This window comes from Anomaloglossus baeobatrachus, chromosome 3 (genome assembly GCF_048569485.1).
Source record: "Anomaloglossus baeobatrachus isolate aAnoBae1 chromosome 3, aAnoBae1.hap1, whole genome shotgun sequence".
Lineage (NCBI taxonomy): Eukaryota > Metazoa > Chordata > Amphibia > Anura > Aromobatidae > Anomaloglossus > Anomaloglossus baeobatrachus.
This window is the reverse complement of record NC_134355.1, coordinates 381,692,715-381,712,928: the sequence shown is the minus strand read 5'-3', so window position 1 is coordinate 381,712,928 and position 20,214 is coordinate 381,692,715. Positions and strand designations below refer to the sequence as shown.

Here is a 20,214-nt window from a genome sequence, read left to right as displayed (position 1 = left end):
AAAAAAGGACGTGAGCTTTGCCATATTTTTGTATGCTAGCCAGGTATAGCAGGCAGGTGGTGGAAGAGTTGGATACAGCGCCAGAAGATGGCGCTTCTATGAAAATGCCATTTTCTGAGGCGGCTGCAGATTGCAATTCGCAGCAGTGGGGCCCAGAAAGCTCAGGCCAACCTGTGCTGCGGATTCCAATCCCCAGCTGCCTAGTTGTACCTGGCTGGACACAAAAATGGGGCGAAGCCTACGTCATTTATTTTCTAATTATTTCATGAAATTCATGAAATAAGAAAAAAAGGGCTTCCCTTTATTTTTGGTTCCCAGCCGGGTACAAATAGGCAACTGGGGGTTGGGGGCAGCCGTACCTGCCTGCCGTACCTGGCTAGCATACAAAAATATGGCGAAGCCCACATAATTTTTTCAGGGGGCAAAAAACTTCTGCATACAGTCCTGGATGGAGTATGCTGAGCCTTGTAGTTCTGCAGCTGCTGTCTGTCTGTATGGAGAAGAGCAGACAGCAGCTGCAGAACTACAAGGCCCAGCATACTCCATCCAGGACTGTATGCAGATTTTTTTTGCCCACCAAAAAAATGACGTGGGCTTCGCCATAATTTTGTATGCTAGCCAGGTACAGCAGGCAGCCACGGGCTGCCTTCAACCCCCAGTTGCCTATTTGTACCCGGCTGGGAACCAAAAATATAGGGAAGCCCGTTTTTTTTTAATTATTTCACTTATTTCATGAAATAATTAAAAAACAAATGACGTGGGCTTCGCCCCATTTTTGTGTCCAGCCGGGTACAACTAGGCAGCTGGGGATTGGAATCCACAGCACAGGTTAGCCCAAGGTTTCTGGGCGCCTCTGCTGCGGATTTCAGTCCGCAGCCGTCCCAGAAAATGGTGCTCTCATAGAAGCGCCATCATCTGGCGCTGTATCCAATTCTTCCAACAGCCCTGGAGCCGGGTGGCTTGTTGGGTAATCATGAGTTAATACTGGCTTTGTTTTACTAGCCAGTATTAAGCCAGAGATTCTTAATGTCAGGCACGTTTGACCCGGCCATTAAGAATCTCCAATAAAGGGTTAAAAAAAACACCACACAGAGAAAAAATACTTTAATAGAAATAAATACACAGACACATTAGAGACTCCATCTTTATTACCCCCTGTCAGCCCTCCACAATCCTGCTCTTCTGTCTTCTTTCTTTCTAGTGTAGTAGTAGTGACGATTGTAGTGAGGAAGGATGAGGTTCACCAGCTCATCACTTGGGGCTGGGGAACCTCATCCTCACTACAATCCTCACTACAATCGTGAAGCAGCGTGCAGCCTTCACTCCGTGAGTGATCAGTGCTGGCTGTCAGCGGTAACAGCGGTAACGCTGACAGACGCGTTACCATAGCAACGGTGCTCTCGGAGCCGCGGTTAGCGGTGACGTCACCGCTAACTGCGTTGCTATGGCAACGGTGATCTCCGTTAATGACCGGCTGTGTCAGCCGGTCCCTAACGGAACGGGGAGTCGACCGTGTGCTAGAGCATGTCGCCGGTACACGGCGATACACATATGTGCACCGTGTACCGGAGAGATGCACTCGCAGGTCCTACATGACGCGTCATAGTCATGTGACCAGTCTGTAGCCAATGAGATAATAGCCACGTGACTGGTCACATGGCTATTTTGACGTCACGATAGGTCCTGCATCTCTGCTGGCAGTGCAGGTCACCGGGAGGATTAAGCGATCATCGGATGGAATAGTGACAGGAGACAGAGTGCAGAAGGGATCGCGGGGACCGGTAAGTGTTATGGCAATGTTAATTAACTGTTTGTGTACATTTATAATGCATTTTTATGTGTTTGTGATTGCCTCCCATTATAGCCTATTGGTTCGAGTTCGGTTCGTCGAACGTTCGACGAACCGAACTCGAACGGGACCCCCGTTCGGCGAACCGGCCTCTAGCCGAACCGGGACCGGTTCGCTCATCTCTAGTAATGTGTTCATCATTGTCTCCCTTTAAAAATGGGCCAATGCTGGTGCTCTTATTTAGTTAATGTCCCCTTCTCTGGTTCTCTTCTGTAGCAATGCCCTGTAGCAGTCTCGATTATTGTGCCATTCTTCACACACACACACACACACACACACCCACACACACTTCTGGGGGTATGCAGTACCGGAGTGGGTGAGATATAGCTCTGGGGGTATACAGCATTGGGGTGGGGGGACAGCAGGCAGTTCTAGGGGGTATACATCACTGGGGTCAGGGAACATAGTTCTGGGGGGTATACAGCACTGGGGTTGGTGAAACAGACAGTTCTTGGGGGTATACAGGCAGCACTGGGGTCGAAGAACAGACATTTCTGGGAGGATACATAGGCACTGGGGTTGTGTGGGACATACATTTCTTGGGGGTACACAGGCAGCGCTGGGATTGGGGGGAAAGTCAGTTTGTGGGGGTATACAGGCAGAGCTAGGGTTGTGGGGACAGACACTTCTGGGGGCCGGGTATACAGGCAGAACTGCAGTTGTGGGGACAGACAGTTGTGGGGGTATTTATAGGCAATGCTGAGGTTTGGATAGACAGATAGTCTTGGGGGGTTATACAAGCAGCACTGGGGTTGGGGGGGACAGACAGTTCTGGGGGAGTTATACAGGCCACACTGGGGTTGGGGGGACAGACAGTTCTGGGGGAGTTATACAGGCCACACTGGGGTTGGGGGACAGACAGTTCTTGGGGGTTTTACAGGCAGTTCTGGGCTTGGGGTGTACAGACAGCTCTGGGAGGTATACAAGCAGTGCTGGGGTTGGGGTATACAGACAGTTCTGGGGGTATACAGGAAGTGCTGGGGTTGAGGGTATAGACAGTTCTGTGGGTATACAGGAAGTGCTAAGGTTGGAGGTACAGACAGTTCTGGGGGCTAGGTATAAAGGCAGAAATGTGGCTGGGGGGACAGACAATTAAGGGGGGATATACAGGCAGTGCTGGGGTTGGGAGGGACAGACAGTTCTGGAGGGTATACAGGCAGCACTGCGGTTGGAGGAGACAGACAGTTCTGGGGATATGAAGAAAGGAATTTCCAGCATCCAGGTTCCAAATTATTTTAAAAAACGAATTTCTTTATTCCAAAATTATTTAAAAGGTCATTCCATATGTATAAAAAACAAGTGGCAATTATCAAACAGGTACGCATTTCGGAGGATCACCTCCTTAGTCTGAGACAACACCATTCAAATGAAAAGCCCTTAAAAAAGGTCAAGGGGGAGGGGAAAATCACAGAGAAATGACATCACATGTGTAGAAACACGACTGAGTAGGTAGCACATGAGAAAGACTTTTTACAATACATTTGAAATTTCATTTTTCACATTGAGCCCATATGGCATTCTGCTATTAAGTAAAATTATCCATTTTGCTTCGCAGCGGTGTAACAATTTTGTCAAATCGCCACCCCTTTTAGGGAGGATCAGTTTTTCTGCAGCATTCACTTTGAGCGATGTCAGATTGCCAGCATGCACATTTAAAAAATGTTTAGATGCGGCAGACAAGCTCCGTGTAGTGGTATAGCTTACATCATAGACGTGCTCTGAGATGCGACGGCGTAATGTACGGGAGCTATTTCCCACATACTGGACGTGGCAGCTCGTGCAGGTGATGATGTAGACCACCGCAGCGGTACCGCAATTAATAAAGGACTTAATGGTAAATTCTCGATTATTAGCACAAGATGTAAATTTAGTGGTATTAAACATGAACCTACATAAACCACAATATTTTTGAGCACATTTGTAGGAGCCCAATGTGGGTAACCAATTATGTGAACATTGACTTATATTCTTATTGTGCATTGTGTGGTCACTAGGTGAGATGCGATTTGCTATTGTAGTATTACGCTTAGACACAAATCTCACGCCATTAGCCAAAATATTTGTTAAGGTGTTGTCAACCTGCAAGATGGATAAAAATTTCTTGACAATATCGATGACATGATAATAATCACTACTAAAACAGGTTGAAAAAACTACCTGAGAAGAGGTTTGTGCAGACACAGAAAAAGAAGTGGATTTTTGTTCCAAATATTGCGCTCTGTTTTTCTTTTCAGATTTTAGCTTTGCTTGGTCAATAACCTTTGAGGAATAACCCCTGTTTTTTAATCTGTTTGTAATAATATCACATTGCTTCTGGTAAGAGCTTTCAGAAGTGCATGTGTGTCTGGCTCTAATGAATTCTCCCACAGGTATATTATTGATGACATGGCGCGGATGGCAACTAGAGGCATATAATAGGGAGTTGCCAGCAGTTGCCTTTCTGAATAGGTCACAATCCACACTATCAGTACCAGCATTAGCTGTCAATTGAAGGTCCAGAAAGTAAATTGAAGTGGGATCAGTTTGATGGGTAAAAAAAATATTACAGGGATTATTGTTCATATAATAAATATATCTTTTCATGTCTTCCAATCCCCCCTCCCAGACAATTATCACGTCATCAATATACCTTAGGAAAATATTGATATTAGATTCAAACGGGTTTGTATCAGTAAAAATGTACTCCTCCTCCCACCATGCCATAAAGACATTGGCAAGAGAAGGGGAAAATTTGGACCCCATCGAACAACCCTGTGTCTGAACAAAAAACTCATCCAAAAAAGTAAAATAATTGTTTTTGAGAAGAAAAAACGCAACCTCTATAATATAGGTTTGTAGGTCAATTGAATAATTGGTATATTTTGACATGTATTTTGTTAAGGCTAGAATGGCTAGGTCATGGGGGATAGATGTTTATAGATTTTGAAAGTCGCATGTTAACCACTGGCATGATTTTTTCCATTTAAATTTATTAAAATATTGAGTGCATGTTTTGTGTCATGAGTATAACTTGGAGACAACTTTGCAAGTGGGCTTAATCTAGTGTCCAACCATTGGGAAATATTTTCTGTGATTGACCCAATTCCCGATATTATGGGTCTAAGAGGGGGAGGAAAAATATTTTTATGAGTTTTTGGTAACGCATGTAGTAATGGAGTTTTAGGAAAGGCAGGGTTAAAAAATTCTACTTGTTCCTGAGTTATGACACCCAATTCATTGCCTCTATTCAAGAGGTCTTCCAATTCTGATCTTATTTGAGATAAGGGGTCATATTGGATTTTCCTATAAATGGAATTATTTTCTAAAAGATTTTTTACCTCACGTTCGTATAATCCTACATCAAGAACGGTTACAGACCCGCCCTTATCTGAGTTTTTTACAACTATATGGCTATTTTCAGTAAGGGATTTCAATGCGTTCTGTTGGAGACTGGTTAGATTAGAGGGCGTTTTTTTCTTTGATTCACTTAATTTAACAAGTTCCTCCTCAACTAGAAACTGGAAGTCCTCCATAATGGGGATTTTTGACTGTTCTGGATAGAACTCAGGGTTAGGTACTCTGGAAGTGAAATTCCCATCTATTAGTTCAGGAATTTTAGAATTATTTTCAGACAAATCTCTGAGAATTTGCAATGAGACTTGTTCCTTGAATGTATTAGGCATGAATTCCTGAGCATTAGAAATTGCACTTTCAGAGCCATCAATCGCATTGTCATCATTGTCAACCTGAAAAAAATGTCGTTTTAAGGTAAGTCATCTCATAAAGTGGTTCAAATCAATAATGGTATCAAATAAATTCATTTTTACAGTCGGAACAAAATTAAGTCCTTTAGCAAGTAATTGTATCTGATCTTCAGACAAAAGGCTAGCAGATAGATTAATAACAGTAAAGTCATTGTTGTAGTTTAATAATTCTTGTTTCTGGTGGACCGTCTGAACTCTTACCACCAGTGTGTTTCCTTCCAGATCTTCTCTGGCGTTTATTAATGCATTTTTTGACCGATGAAAAAAATCACCAGATGTAGATCTTGCTGAGCTGATAGATGGGGCTCTCTCCGTGTCCGAAATGTCAGTATTTAAATCTGATGAATCAAATTCAGTGGAGGAGAAATTTACTCGATTGACCTTCTTCAAAATAGAGGGATTTTTAAAATCTTGTTGTTGTGGTCTTCTTTTGCGATTTTGATGCCAGTTGTAAATGCGATTATTTTCATAATCAATAATGTCCCTTTTATATTTGTTTTCTTTCGTGGCCATGATGGTATCCTCCAATTTATTTAGACTCAACATGATTTTATCTTTTTGTGTCTTGAGTATATTAATATCACTGATTTTTGACAAAACTTCTTCAATTTTCTTTATACTGTCATCCAGTTTGACAATTTTATCAGTTTCTTTCTCCACAATTAAAGTGATTAATTTTTCAGAACATTCAGAGAGAATATTGTCACATTTTATGATGAAATCTTGGTCATATTCAGACGTCGGGCGTTTTTTTATTCTAAGTCCTCTGGGGATCATTTTGACATTTAGATAAGCCTGTAAGGTTTTTTGATATCACCACACCCTCAGTCTTGTGGACATGAGCTTTTCCAGCTCCCACATGGTGGTTTTGAGGTCAGTTCCATCATCCATTAAAGTGTTTTTAGAACCAGAAAAAATACTGGCCACTTTATTCAGTCATGTCTGATTATTAAGTGAAAAAAATTCGCCCATCACAATATTAATTGGATTCTCCATAATAAAGTCTCTATTGACAATATATCAAGAGGAAACTATGCAGTTCCAAATTATGTAGAATTATGCAGGGAGCACGGAACTGGTCTGTATAGTATAGCAGTAGAAAAAAACACCAGCTCACCCCCTTGGAGTTCCATAAGAAACTAACCGGTGCACGGACATAAGCAGGACCCACTGAAGTGTGAATATGAAGAAAGGAATTTCCAGTATACAGGTTCCAGATTATTTTAAAAAACAAATTTCTTTATTCCAAAATGATTTAAAAGGTCATTCCATATGTATAAAAAACAAGTGGCAATTATCAAACAGGTACGCGTTTCGGAGGATCACCTCCTTAGTCTGAGACAACACCATTCAAATGAAAAGCCCTTAAAAAAGGTCAAGGGGAAGGGGAAAATCACAGAGAAATGACATCACATGTGTAGAAACACGACTGAGTAGGTAGCACATGAGATAGACTTTTTACAATACATTTGAAATTTCATTTTTCACATTGAGCCCATATGGCATTCTGCTATTAAGTAAAAATATCCATTTTGCTTCGCAGCGGTGTAACAATTTTGTCAAATCGCCACCCCTTTTAGGGAGGATCATGTTTTCTGCAGCATTCACTTTGAGCGATATCAGATTGCCAGCATGCACATTTAAAAAATGTTTAGATGCGGCAGACAAGCTCCGTGTAGTAGTATGGTTTACATCATAGACGTGCTCTGAGATGCGACGGCGTAATGTACGGGAGGTATTTCCCACATACTGGACATGGCAGCTCTTGCTGGTGATGATGTAGACCACCGCAGCGGTACCGCAATTAATAAAGGACTTAATGGTAAATTCTCGATTATTAGCACAAGATGTAAATTTAGTGGTATTAAACATGAACCTACATAAACCACAATATTTTTGAGCACATTTGTAGGAGCCCAATGTGGGTAACCAATTATGTGAACATTGACTTATATTCTTATTGTGCATTGTGTGGTCACTAGGTGAGATGCGATTTGCTATTGTAGTATTACGCTTAGACACAAATCTCACGCCATTAGCCAAAATATTTGTTAAGGTGTTGTCAACCTGCAAGATGGATAAAAATTTCTTGACAATATCGATGACATGATAATAATCACTACTAAAACAGCTTGAAAAAACTACCTGAGAAGAGGTTTGTGCAGACACAGAAAAAGAAGTGGATTTTTGTTCCAAATATTGCGCTCTGTTTTTCTTTTCAGATTTTAGCTTTGCTTGGTCAATAACCTTTGAGGAATAACCCCTGTTTTTTAATCTGTTTGTAATAATATCAAATTGCTTCTGTTAAGAGCTTTCAGAAGTGCATGTGTGTCTGGCTCTAATGAATTCTCCCACAGGTATATTATTGATGACATGGCGCGGATGGCAACTAGAGGCATATAATAGGGAGTTGCCAGCAGTTGCCTTTCTGAATAGGTCACAATCCACACTATCAGTACCAGCATTAGCTGTCAATTGAAGGTCCAGAAAGTAAATTGAAGTGGGATCAGTTTGATGGGTAAAAAAAGTATTACAGGGATTATTGTTCATATAATAAATATATCTTTTCATCTCTTCCAATCCCCCCTCCCAGACAATTATCACGTCATCAATATACCTTAGGAAAATATTGATATTAGATTCAAACGGGTTTGTATCAGTAAAAATGTACTCCTCCTCCCACCATGCCATAAAGACATTGGCAAGAGAAGGGGAAAATTTGGACCCCATCGAACAACCCTGTGTCTGAACAAAAAACTCATCCAAAAAAGTAAAATAATTGTTTTTGAGAAGAAAAAACGCAACCTCTATAATATAGGTTTGTAGGTCAATTGAATAATTGGTATATTTTGACATGTATTTTGTTAAGGCTAGAATGGCTAGGTCATGGGGGATAGATGTTTATAGATTTTGAAAGTCGCATGTTAACCACTGGCATGATTTTTTCCATTTAAATTTATTAAAATATTGAGTGCATGTTTTGTGTCATGAGTATAACTTGGAGACAACTTTGCAAGTGGGCTTAATCTAGTGTCCAACCATTGGGAAATATTTTCTGTGATTGACCCAATTCCCGATATTATGGGTCTAAGAGGGGGAGGAAAAATATTTTTATGAGTTTTTGGTAACGCATGTAGTAATGGAGTTTTAGGAAAGGCAGGGTTAAAAAATTCTACTTGTTCCTGAGTTATGACACCCAATTCATTGCCTCTATTCAAGAGGTCTTCCAATTCTGATCTTATTTGAGATAAGGGGTCATATTGGATTTTCCTATAAATGGAATTATTTTCTAAAAGATTTTTTACCTCACGTTCGTATAATCCTACATCAAGAACGGTTACAGACCCGCCCTTATCTGAGTTTTTTACAACTATATGGCTATTTTCAGTAAGGGATTTCAATGCGTTCTGTTGGAGACTGGTTAGATTAGAGGGCGTTTTTTTCTTTGATTCACTTAATTTAACAAGTTCCTCCTCAACTAGAAACTGGAAGTCCTCCATAATGGGGATTTTTGACTGTTCTGGATAGAACTCAGGGTTAGGTACTCTGGAAGTGAAATTCCCATCTATTAGTTCAGGAATTTTAGAATTATTTTCAGACAAATCTCTGAGAATTTGCAATGAGACTTGTTCCTTGAATGTATTAGGCATGAATTCCTGAGCATTAGAAATTGCACTTTCAGAGCCATCAATCGCATTGTCATCATTGTCAACCTGAAAAAAATGTCGTTTTAAGGTAAGTCATCTCATAAAGTGGTTCAAATCAATAATGGTATCAAATAAATTCATTTTTACAGTCGGAACAAAATTAAGTCCTTTAGCAAGTAATTGTATCTGATCTTCAGACAAAAGGCTAGCAGATAGATTAATAACAGTAAAGTCATTGTTGTAGTTTAATAATTCTTGTTTCTGGTGGACCGTCTGAACTCTTACCACCAGTGTGTTTCCTTCCAGATCTTCTCTGGCGTTTATTAATGCGTTTTTTGACCGATGAAAAAAATCACCAGATGTAGATCTTGCTGAGCTGGTAGATGGGGCTCTCTCCGTGTCCGAAATGTCAGTATTTAAATCTGATGAATCAAATTCAGTGGAGGAGAAATTTACTCGATTGACCTTCTTCAAAATAGAGGGATTTTTAAAATCTTGTTGTTGTGGTCTTCTTTTGCGATTTTGATGCCAGTTGTAAATGCGATTATTTTCATAATCAATAATGTCCCTTTTATATTTGTTTTCTTTCGTGGCCATGATGGTATCCTCCAATTTATTTAGACTCAACATGATTTTATCTTTTTGTGTCTTGAGTATATTAATATCACTGATTTTTGACAAAACTTCTTCAATTTTCTTTATACTGTCATCCAGTTTGACAATTTTATCAGTTTCTTTCTCCACAATTAAAGTGATTAATTTTTCAGAACATTCAGAGAGAATATTGTCACATTTTATGATGAAATCTTGGTCATATTCAGACGTCGGGCGTTTTTTTATTCTAAGTCCTCTGGGGATCATTTTGACATTTAGATAAGCCTGTAAGGTTTTTTGATATCACCACACCCTCAGTTTTGTGGACATGAGCTTTTCCAGCTCCCACATGGTGGTTTTGAGGTCAGTTCCATCATCCATTAAAGTGTTTTTAGAACCAGAAAAAATACTGGCCACTTTATTCAGTCATGTCTGATTATTAAGTGAAAAAAATTCGCCCATCACAATATTAATTGGATTCTCCATAATAAAGTCTCTATTGACAATATATCAAGAGGAAACTATGCAGTTCCAAATTATGTAGAATTATGCAGGGAGCACGGAACTGGTCTGTATAGTATAGCAGTAGAAAAAAACACCAGCTCACCCCCTTGGAGTTCCATAAGAAACTAACCGGTGCACGGACATAAGCAGGACCCACTGAAGTGTGAATATGAAGAAAGGAATTTCCAGTATACAGGTTCCAGATTATTTTAAAAAACAAATTTCTTTATTCCAAAATGATTTAAAAGGTCATTCCATATGTATAAAAAACAAGTGGCAATTATCAAACAGGTACGCGTTTCGGAGGATCACCTCCTTAGTCTGAGACAACACCATTCAAATGAAAAGCCCTTAAAAAAGGTCAAGGGGAAGGGGAAAATCACAGAGAAATGACATCACATGTGTAGAAACACGACTGAGTAGGTAGCACATGAGATAGACTTTTTACAATACATTTGAAATTTCATTTTTCACATTGAGCCCATATGGCATTCTGCTATTAAGTAAAAATATCCATTTTGCTTCGCAGCGGTGTAACAATTTTGTCAAATCGCCACCCCTTTTAGGGAGGATCATCTTTTCTGCAGCATTCACTTTGAGCGATATCAGATTGCCAGCATGCACATTTAAAAAATGTTTAGATGCGGCAGACAAGCTCCGTGTAGTAGTATGGTTTACATCATAGACATGCTCTGAGATGCGACGGCGTAATGTACGGGAGGTATTTCCCACATACTGGACATGGCAGCTCTTGCTGGTGATGATGTAGACCACCGCAGCGGTACCGCAATTAATAGGACTTAATGGTAAATTCTCAATTATTAGCACAAGATGTAAATTTAGTGCTATTAAACATGAACCTACATAAACCACAATTTTTTTGAGCACATTTGTAGGAGCCCAATGTGGGTAACCAATTATGTGAACAGTGACTTATATTCTTATTGTGCATTGTTTAGTCACTAGGTGAGATGCGATTTGCTATTGTAGTATTACGCTTACGCTTCCCCAAAGGTTATTGACCAAGCAAAGCTAAAATCTGAAAAGAAAAACAGAGCGCAATATTTGGAACAAAAATCCACTTCTTTTTCTGTCTGCACAAACCTCTTCTCAGGTAGTTTTTTCAACCTGTTTTAGTAGTGATTATTATCATGTCATCGATATTGTCAAGACATTTTTACCTATCTTGCAGGTTGACAACACCTTAAAAAATATTTTGGCTAATGGCGTGAGATTTGTGTCTAAAGGCTGCTTTACATGGTACGACCGATTGTGCAATTTCACAATCGATCGTACCCGCCCCCGTCCTTTTTGCGTCACAGGCAAATCGCTGCCCGTGGTGCACAAAGTCGGTAACCCCCGTCACACGTACTTACTTCCCGTCCGACCTCGTTGTGGGCGGCGGACGTCCACTTCCTGGAGTGGGAGGGACATTCGGCGTCACAGCGACGTCACACGGCCGCCGGCCAATAGAAGCGGAGGGGCGGAGATAAGCGGGACGTAAACATCCCACCCACCTCCTTCCTTCCACATAGCCGGCGAGAGCCGCGGGTCGCAGGTAAGCGATGTTCATCGTTCCCGGGGTGTCACACGAAGCGGCGTGTGCTACCCCGGGAACGATGAACAATTAAATGAAACGATATTATGAAACCTAACGAGCCGCACACGACTCACAATTTGTGAGCGATACTGTGTCGCTAGGAGGTGTCACACAGGCCGGCATCGCCAGCGATGCCGGATGTGCATCACAAAAACCGTGACCCCGACGATCTATCGCACGATAGATCTTCTGGTGTAAAGCAGCCTTAAGCGTAATACTACAATAGCAAATCACATCTCACCTAGTGACCACACAATGCACAATAAGAATATAAGTCACTGTTCACATAATTGGTTACCCACATTGGGCTCCTACAAATGTGCTCAAAAAAATTGTGGTTTATGTAGGTTCATGTTTAATACCACTAAATTTACATCTTGTGCTAATAATCGAGAATTTACCATTAAGTCCTTTATTAATTGCGGTACCGCTGCGGTGGTCTACATCATCACCTACACGAGCTGCCACGTCCAGTATGTGGGAAATACCTCCCGTACATTACGCCGTCGTATCTCAGAGCACGTCTATGATGTAAACCATACCACTACACAGAGCTTGTCTGCCGCATCTAAACATTTTTTAAATGTGCATGCTGGCAATCTGACATCGCTCAAAGTGAATGCTGCAGAAAAAGTGATCCTCCCTAAAAGGGGTGGTGATTTGACAAAATTGTTACACCGCTGCGAAGCAAAATGAATAATTTTACTTAATAGCAGAATGCCATATGGGCTCAATGTGAAAAATGAAATTTCAGATGTATTGTAAAAAGTCTATCTCATGTGCTACCTACTCAGTCGTGTTTCTACACATGTGATGTCATTTCTCTGTGATTTTCCCCCCCCCTTGACTTTTTTTAAGGGCTTTTCATTTGAATGGTGTTGTCTCAGACTAAGGAGGTGATCCTCCGAAACGCGTACCTGTTTGATAATTGCCACTTGTTTTTTATATATATGGAATGACCTTTTAAATCATTTTGGAATAAAGAAATTCGTTTTTTAAATTAATCTGGAACCTGGATGCTGGAAATTCCTTTCTTCATATTCACACTTCAGTGGGTCCTGCTGATGTCCGTGCACCGGTTAGATTCTTGTGGAACTCCAAGTGGGTGAGCTGGTGTTTTTTTCTACTGCTACACAGTTCTGGGGAGTATACAGGCAGTACTGGGGTTGAGGGAGACAGACAGTTCTGGGGGGTATACAGGCAGCACTGGGGTTGGGGGGACAGACAGTTCTGGTGGTACACAGGCAGCGCTGGGGTTGGGGAGGACAGACAGTCCTGAGGGTATACAGGCAGCGCTGGGGTTGGGGGGGACAGACAGTTCTGGGGTTATACAGGCAGCACTGGGGGTATACAAACAGAGCTGGGGTTGGGGGGGACAGACAGTTCTGGAGTTATACAGGCAGCGCTGGGGTTGGGGGACATACAGCTCAGCGGGATGTTGATGTTTCAGATCCTCTCTTCATCTCCGGGACAGGAGCTCAGCAGACATGCGCACTAGCTCCGCCCACAGATGAACTTGTCCTAGGTGCAGCACTCAGCAGACAACGCTATGTGCAGGCGTAGATTTAACTGCCGGCAGTCAAGAAAGTGAGGCTGCCAGCCTGAGCATTGAGGTCCCCAGAACTTGGCCCAAGGGCTGCAGAATACATCACTGCCCTTCTCACCTGGCTGCCCTCCATTTCCTTGTGTCCTCTTCTGCAGTTGGAAGCCCTCTTAAGGCTGCATTACACCAGAAGATCTATCGTGCGATAGATCGTCGGGGTCACGGTTTTTGTGACGCACATCCGGTATCGCTTGCGATGCCGGCCTGTGTGACACCTCCTAGCGACGCAGCATTGCTCACAAATCATGAGTCGTGTACTGCTCGTTAGGTTTCATAATATCATTTAATTTAATTGTTCATCGTTCCCGGGGTAGCACACGCCGCTCCGTGTGACACCCCGGGAACGATGAACATCGCTTACCTACGACCCACGGCTCTCGCCGGCTATGTGGAAGGAAGGAGGTGGGCGGGATGTTTACGTCCCGCTCATCTCCGCCCCTCCGCTTCTATTGGCCGGTGGCCATGTGACGTCGCTGTGACGCCGAACGTCCCTCCCACTCCAGGAAGTGGACGTTCGCCGCCCACAGCGAGGTCGGACGGGAGGTAAGTACGTGTGACGGGGGGTTAGCGACTTTGTGCGCCATGGGCAGCGATTTGCCCGTGATGCAAAAAGGATGGGGGCGGGTATGATCGATTGTGAAATTGCACAATCGGTCGTACCGTGTAAAGCAGCCTTTAGTGATCATGCCCCTGGTGCCGCAGTCAGTCAGCACTTTACTTCACATGCGAAGCGCAGAGTCAAGCTCTGTGCACAGCTATTCCACAGGCAGCCACCGGCCGATTAGAGGAAAGCAGGTGACATCATATGGTTCAGCTACTGGCCTCTAATTGACTGGGCATAGAGCTTGACTGCGCAGCGACAGCAAATCACTTGAAATAAAGCTCTGACTGCTGCAGCCTCTGCACTGGCTGCAAACATCTAGGGGGCTGTGGGCCGCAAGAAGCAACCTCAGGGGTCACATTCAGCCCAAGGGCCATGTGTTTGAGACCTCTGAGTTAAAGGGTTAATAAACTTCTTGAATGTGGTCTTCAACAGTTTGATAAGTGAAGTTTTTAGATGGGTGTCACTTTTGGGTATTTTCTGTTACAAAGGCCTCTCAAAGTCACTTCAAATGTGACGTGTTTCCTAAAAAAGTGGTTTTGTAAATCCTATGGAAAAATGAGAAATTGGTGATAAAGTTTCTAACTTCCTAACCAAAAAAAATATCTAAAAATTGTGCTGCCGTAAAGTACCTTATTTTAAGGTGTACGAGACAACTTTATAACCCATGAAAATCTTCTCAAAAGTTGGGGGTCATCTTATACGCCAGGTGTCATCTTATAGGGTGTATAATTAGCTATGCATGGGGCTGCAGGCTGCCATTATGGCTTTACTGCAGTTGAATGCTTTATAGCGGTGCGCAAAGCATTCAACTGCTGTAAAACGCTGACAGCAGCTGCGGCCCTGTGTATTGGCCACAATCACGGAGGGGTCTGTGTGCCTGCAGTCTGCAAGATGCACCCCTTGATGATCACGGCCGGTGCACGGGGCCACCGCTGCTGTCAGCGCTTTACAGCAGTTGAATGCTTTAATTGCTTTAATGCACTGCCACTGTAAAGCATTCAACTGCAGTAAAGCCATGATGGCACCCTGCAGCGGCGGCTTTGTGCACTGGATGAGATCACTGCAGGGGACATTAGTAAACAATGGGCACATTAAAAGAGGGCCCAAGGAAGGGGTACAAGGATGGGCACATTACTACAATGGAGGGACAAGGATGGGCACAATACATTTTATTGGGATCTATTTTTATTTTTGAAAATTTCCAGTAGCTGCTGCATTTCCCATCTTAGGCTTATACTTCAGTCAACAAGGTTTCCAAGTTTTTTGTGCTAAAATACGGGCCTCAGCTTATACTCAGGTTGGCTTATACTCAAACCTAAACTACTACCCAGAAAGAAACACAAAAAAGTATGTAGAAATATATAAATTTTATTGTTGTTAAAAATTTTTTTTAAAAAGGTAGTACAGCAAAAAGGATTATAGAAAGATGTGTCAACCAAAGACACCAATAGTTGATTACAGCAGGAGTCTGTCAGTTATAATAATAATTCCAATAATGATAATTCATGACAGAACATCCCATATTCCCATAACATGTTTTTTACAAAGAAGGATACAGGTTGTAAGATGTATTTTAGCAACTGTGATTAGATGGTATTAAATAAGCAGAGATGTTAAAGGTGATAAGATAGTATAGAAGGGGGCTTACAATAAAAGCCCTAACAATCAGAAGACAATAACATCAAAAGACATGCCTGCTAAAGGAATATCATACACAGTGCCAAGTTAGATTATAGCCTCACCATTCACACCCTGACGCGTTTCGCCGTGGCTTTCTCCAAGGGCGCATAGAGTATAGTGATCAGTATGGGGTATTTATAATGCCAAGGTAACAATCAATTGAAACGGAAAGTTAATAGGATTAAAAGATAAACCAATCAACATGCATAGAGTAGGTTTTAGAGTCTTATCATTGGTGATTTTAAAAGATGCAAGCCACATTAGCATAATTAATGAACTCACTGCAGATGAACTTTATGCAGATGAGCTGAACTGCGGTATTCAGAAGGTTCAAGAACCGGAAGTGGAAATGAAAGTGTAAGGAAAAAGTATTCCCATGTGTAAAGAGGGTTCCGTTTTAGAGGAAGTGACAAATAAATAAGATGCACATTCCGAGGAAATACACTGCGCTAAGATGGATGATTTGGTGATTAAGCCGTCTGACAAAGGGGGTAACGTGGTCCTTTGGCCACGTGCCCTCTATGAAAAGGAAGCTATGCGCCAACTACGTGACCCCCAATGTTACAGACGTCTATCATACAACCCCTTGACTGAATTCCAGTCAAGTTTGAAGAAAATCCTTGATAGAGGGGTTGAAGATGGCATATTGTCTACTAAGGAAGCAGAATCCCTGTATATTGATGATCCTACTGTCTCAACTATATATTTCTTGCCCAAAATACACAAGAACTCATTGGCACCCCCAGGGCGACCAATTGTTTCGGGCAATGGAAAAATTTGTGAAGTCATCTGTAAATTCGTGGATCATTATTTACAACCATTAGTTGAGACTTTACCCTCTTTTCTCAGGGATACAAAGGATATTCTGAGGAGGATGGAAGATGTGCATCTGGACAAGGACATGTTACTCATTACGGCCGATGTAGAACAACTATATACTTCAATTCGCCATAAAGATGGTCTACTGGCGGTGAGATTTTTTCTTGACTCCTCTAACCTTGACAGGCGTTTGGCAGATTTGATTATGGAACTCCTTGAGTTTTGTTTACATCATAACTTCTTTTTCTTCAAGGATGTACTCTACCTACAGCTCCAGGGAACAGCAATGGGGGCAGCTTGTGCCCCCTCATACGCCAACTTATTCCTGGGGCTGTGGGAGAGAAGCATCTTCAGCACGGATCCATTGCCTTTGTCTGAGAAAGTTCACATGTGGTCAAGGTATATAGACGATGTCATTTTTGTTTGGCAGGGCAGCCGGGAGGAACTTGAGTCCTTCATGCTGGCTGCCAATCAGAATGACATCAATCTCAAACTCACTTACCGTATAGGGACCAATGTCATTGATTTTCTGGATGTCAAGTTTCACATTGACTTGGATGGGACTATACATTCTGATTTATTCAGAAAAGAAACTGCAGTAAATTCTATTTTACATGCTCATTCGTCCCATCCAAGACATGTGATCAAAAACATCCCAAAGGGACAATTTCTGAGATTAAGGCGAATTTGTTCCAATGATGCATTTTTTGAAAATCAGGCTTTGGAGCAGAAAAGAAGATTCTTATCCCGAGGCTACCATCCAAGAGATGTAAATCGAGGCTATTATGCTGCCAAGAATACTGAACGACAGACACTCCTGAAAAATCCAGGAAGAGAAAAACCTCATGATGATATCATTCGGTTCATCACTACCTTTAATTCCCACTCCGAAGAGGTACGTAGTATTCTTAAAAAATATTGGGATGTCCTTTTGACTGATAATGTTCTTAGTCAATATTTGCCATCTAATCCCAATGTGACTTTTCGGAGGTCAGGTAGTTTAAGAGATATGTTGGTACACAGTCACCACAGGGGACAGCAGGGAAAAACCTTTTTAGATTCTTCCCGGATTCCCTGGGGCTGCAAACCCTGTGGTGACTGTGTGGCATGTCCCAATATTGAGAGAACTAAAAATTTCTCTGATTCCGAAAATAAAAAAGAATATAAGATCACGCATGCCCTTACATGCAGCACTAAGGGAGTGATTTATATGGCATCTTGTCCGTGTGACCTGAAATATGTGGGTCTCACCACTCGACAATTTAGAAGGAGAGCTCGTGAACATGTTTTATCTATTATAGCAGCTCAAGATGAAGATGACGTGTCCAAACTTACTTCCATCTCCCGACATTTCAAACAATTCCATCACTGTGATTCCACATTACTGAAGATTTGTGCGATTGACAGAGTTTTGGTGAGTCAGAGAGGGGGAAAGTGGAAGAAATCTCTTGCACAGAAAGAATCTCGTTGGATATTTACGCTAAATACTTTAGTGCCAAATGGGTTGAATGAAAACATCAGTTTCTCGCCTTTTCTATAAATGATGTTGTGATCTTCACTCCTTTTGTTTATTGTTAATAGAACCTCTAGTGTTTTTAATTAATTTTTATGCCCATTAATTTTATCCTTTCTTCTCATTGTTTTTAGTTCTCGGTATCTTTTGGGGGGGTTTATGAATCTACATGCAAATATGGATCTTGGAACAACTAACATGGGACTACTCCACTTTTTTATTATAATAATGATCTGTTAATTAATAAAGACAGTTGTTTTTTATCACTTGCACTTCGCACTGCGCACTTTTATTCACTTTGTCACTTTTATATATTTTGTATTCATATTACTTTTTATTATATATTTTTTATATTGATATGCTTGTTTCAACATTAATTATTTAATATTTATTCAGTATACACTGATTCACGTTAGCCCCATGATCTCTTATCTATTGGTGTTTATTTTTCTTATAAATTTAGCAAGCTCATAACTATATATTAATGTATTGAATATATTTATATTTATATATCTTTATGTTCCGTACTATGGTATTTTATGATACTAAATCATTGTTGTGATTGTATATATTTTTCCAAAACAAAGCCGGAAATGTCTTCTTCTTCTTTATATCACATATATATACAGGTGTAGTGCTATTGCGTTCAACCTGCACCTTTATTTGTCACTTCCGTTTTGTGGGGCGCATCTGCGTTCCACAATTACGTTCTGGGTGTGAATGTCCCCCCTCTCGTCATTTCCGGTTTTACGGAACCTGAGTGACGGTAGCGGGGGCTACATCTTTAGTTGCACTGGTGTATTTGACGGTTACTTCCGTTCTGTGGAACGCAGATGCGTTCCACAGTTGCGTTCTCTGGGCAGGAGTTCCCCCTCTGCGTCATTTCCGGTTTTTCGGAACCCTTATGACGGAAGTGGGGATCTTATTTTCGGTCACTACACACATGCGCAGTGTATTTCCTCGGAATGTGCATCTTATTTATTTGTCACTTCCTCTAAAACGGAACCCTCTTTACACATGGGAATACTTTTTCCTTACACTTTCATTTCCACTTCCGGTTCTTGAACCTTCTGAATACCGCAGTTCAGCTCATCTGCATAAAGTTCATCTGCAGTGAGTTCATTAATTATGCTAATGTGGCTTGCATCTTTTAAAATCACCAATGATAAGACTCTAAAACCTACTCTATGCATGTTGATTGGTTTATCTTTTAATCCTATTAACTTTCCGTTTCAATTGATTGTTACCTTGGCATTATAAATACCCCATACTGATCACTATACTCTATGCGCCCTTGGAGAAAGCCACGGCGAAACGCGTCAGGGTGTGAATGGTGAGGCTATAATCTAACTTGGCACTGTGTATGATATTCCTTTAGCAGGCATGTCTTTTGATGTTATTGTCTTCTGATTGTTAGGGCTTTTATTGTAAGCCCCCTTCTATACTATCTTATCACCTTTAACATCTCTGCTTATTTAATACCATCTAATCACAGTTGCTAAAATACATCTTACAACCTGTATCCTTCTTTGTAAAAAACATGTTATGGGAATATGGGATGTTCTGTCATGAATTAACATTATTGGAATTATTATTATAACTGACAGACTCCTGCTGTAATCAACTATTGGTGTCTTTGGTTGACACATCTTTCTATAATCCTTTTTGCTGTACTACCTTTTTAAAAAAATTTTTTAACAACAATAAAATTTATATATTTCTACATACTTTTTTGTGTTTCTTTCTGGGTAGTAGTTTAGGTTTAAATTTCTGCCACTGTGTTGCTACCTGGTTATACTGGCATGTGTACTGGCTTGTTTTGGTTGGTGGCCAAATTGTAGGTTAATATGGCTTATACTCAAGTATATACGGTATATCCCAAACTCTATATTTTAACTGGAAAAGTTAGGGGTCGTCTTATAGCCCAGTGATCTTAAATGCTGGAAAATACGGTAGACACGTGAGAAATATTGTTTACTAGAAATAGGCCCAATGCTATCACATCGGGAGTGTGGTGAAATGAACATCTGTCTATGCTTAGTGGTGCTGGCAGGAGCA

The 20,214-nt window shown here is 41.3% G+C and overlaps 1 long non-coding RNA gene across 2 annotated transcripts; it reads left to right on the top strand.

The window, feature by feature from the left end:
• The first annotated feature begins 16,720 nt into the window (after window positions 1-16,720).
• LOC142295321 (uncharacterized) lies at window positions 16,721-18,023 on the top strand. 2 transcript variants are annotated; one of them, XR_012751417.1, is made up of 3 exons: window positions 16,721-16,794; window positions 17,362-17,538; window positions 17,945-18,023. It is a non-coding gene; the product is annotated as an uncharacterized LOC142295321 (long non-coding RNA). The 2 variants fall into 2 exon arrangements; XR_012751418.1 differs by having other exon boundaries at window positions 17,948-18,014.
• Window positions 18,024-20,214: the final 2,191 nt, after the last annotated feature.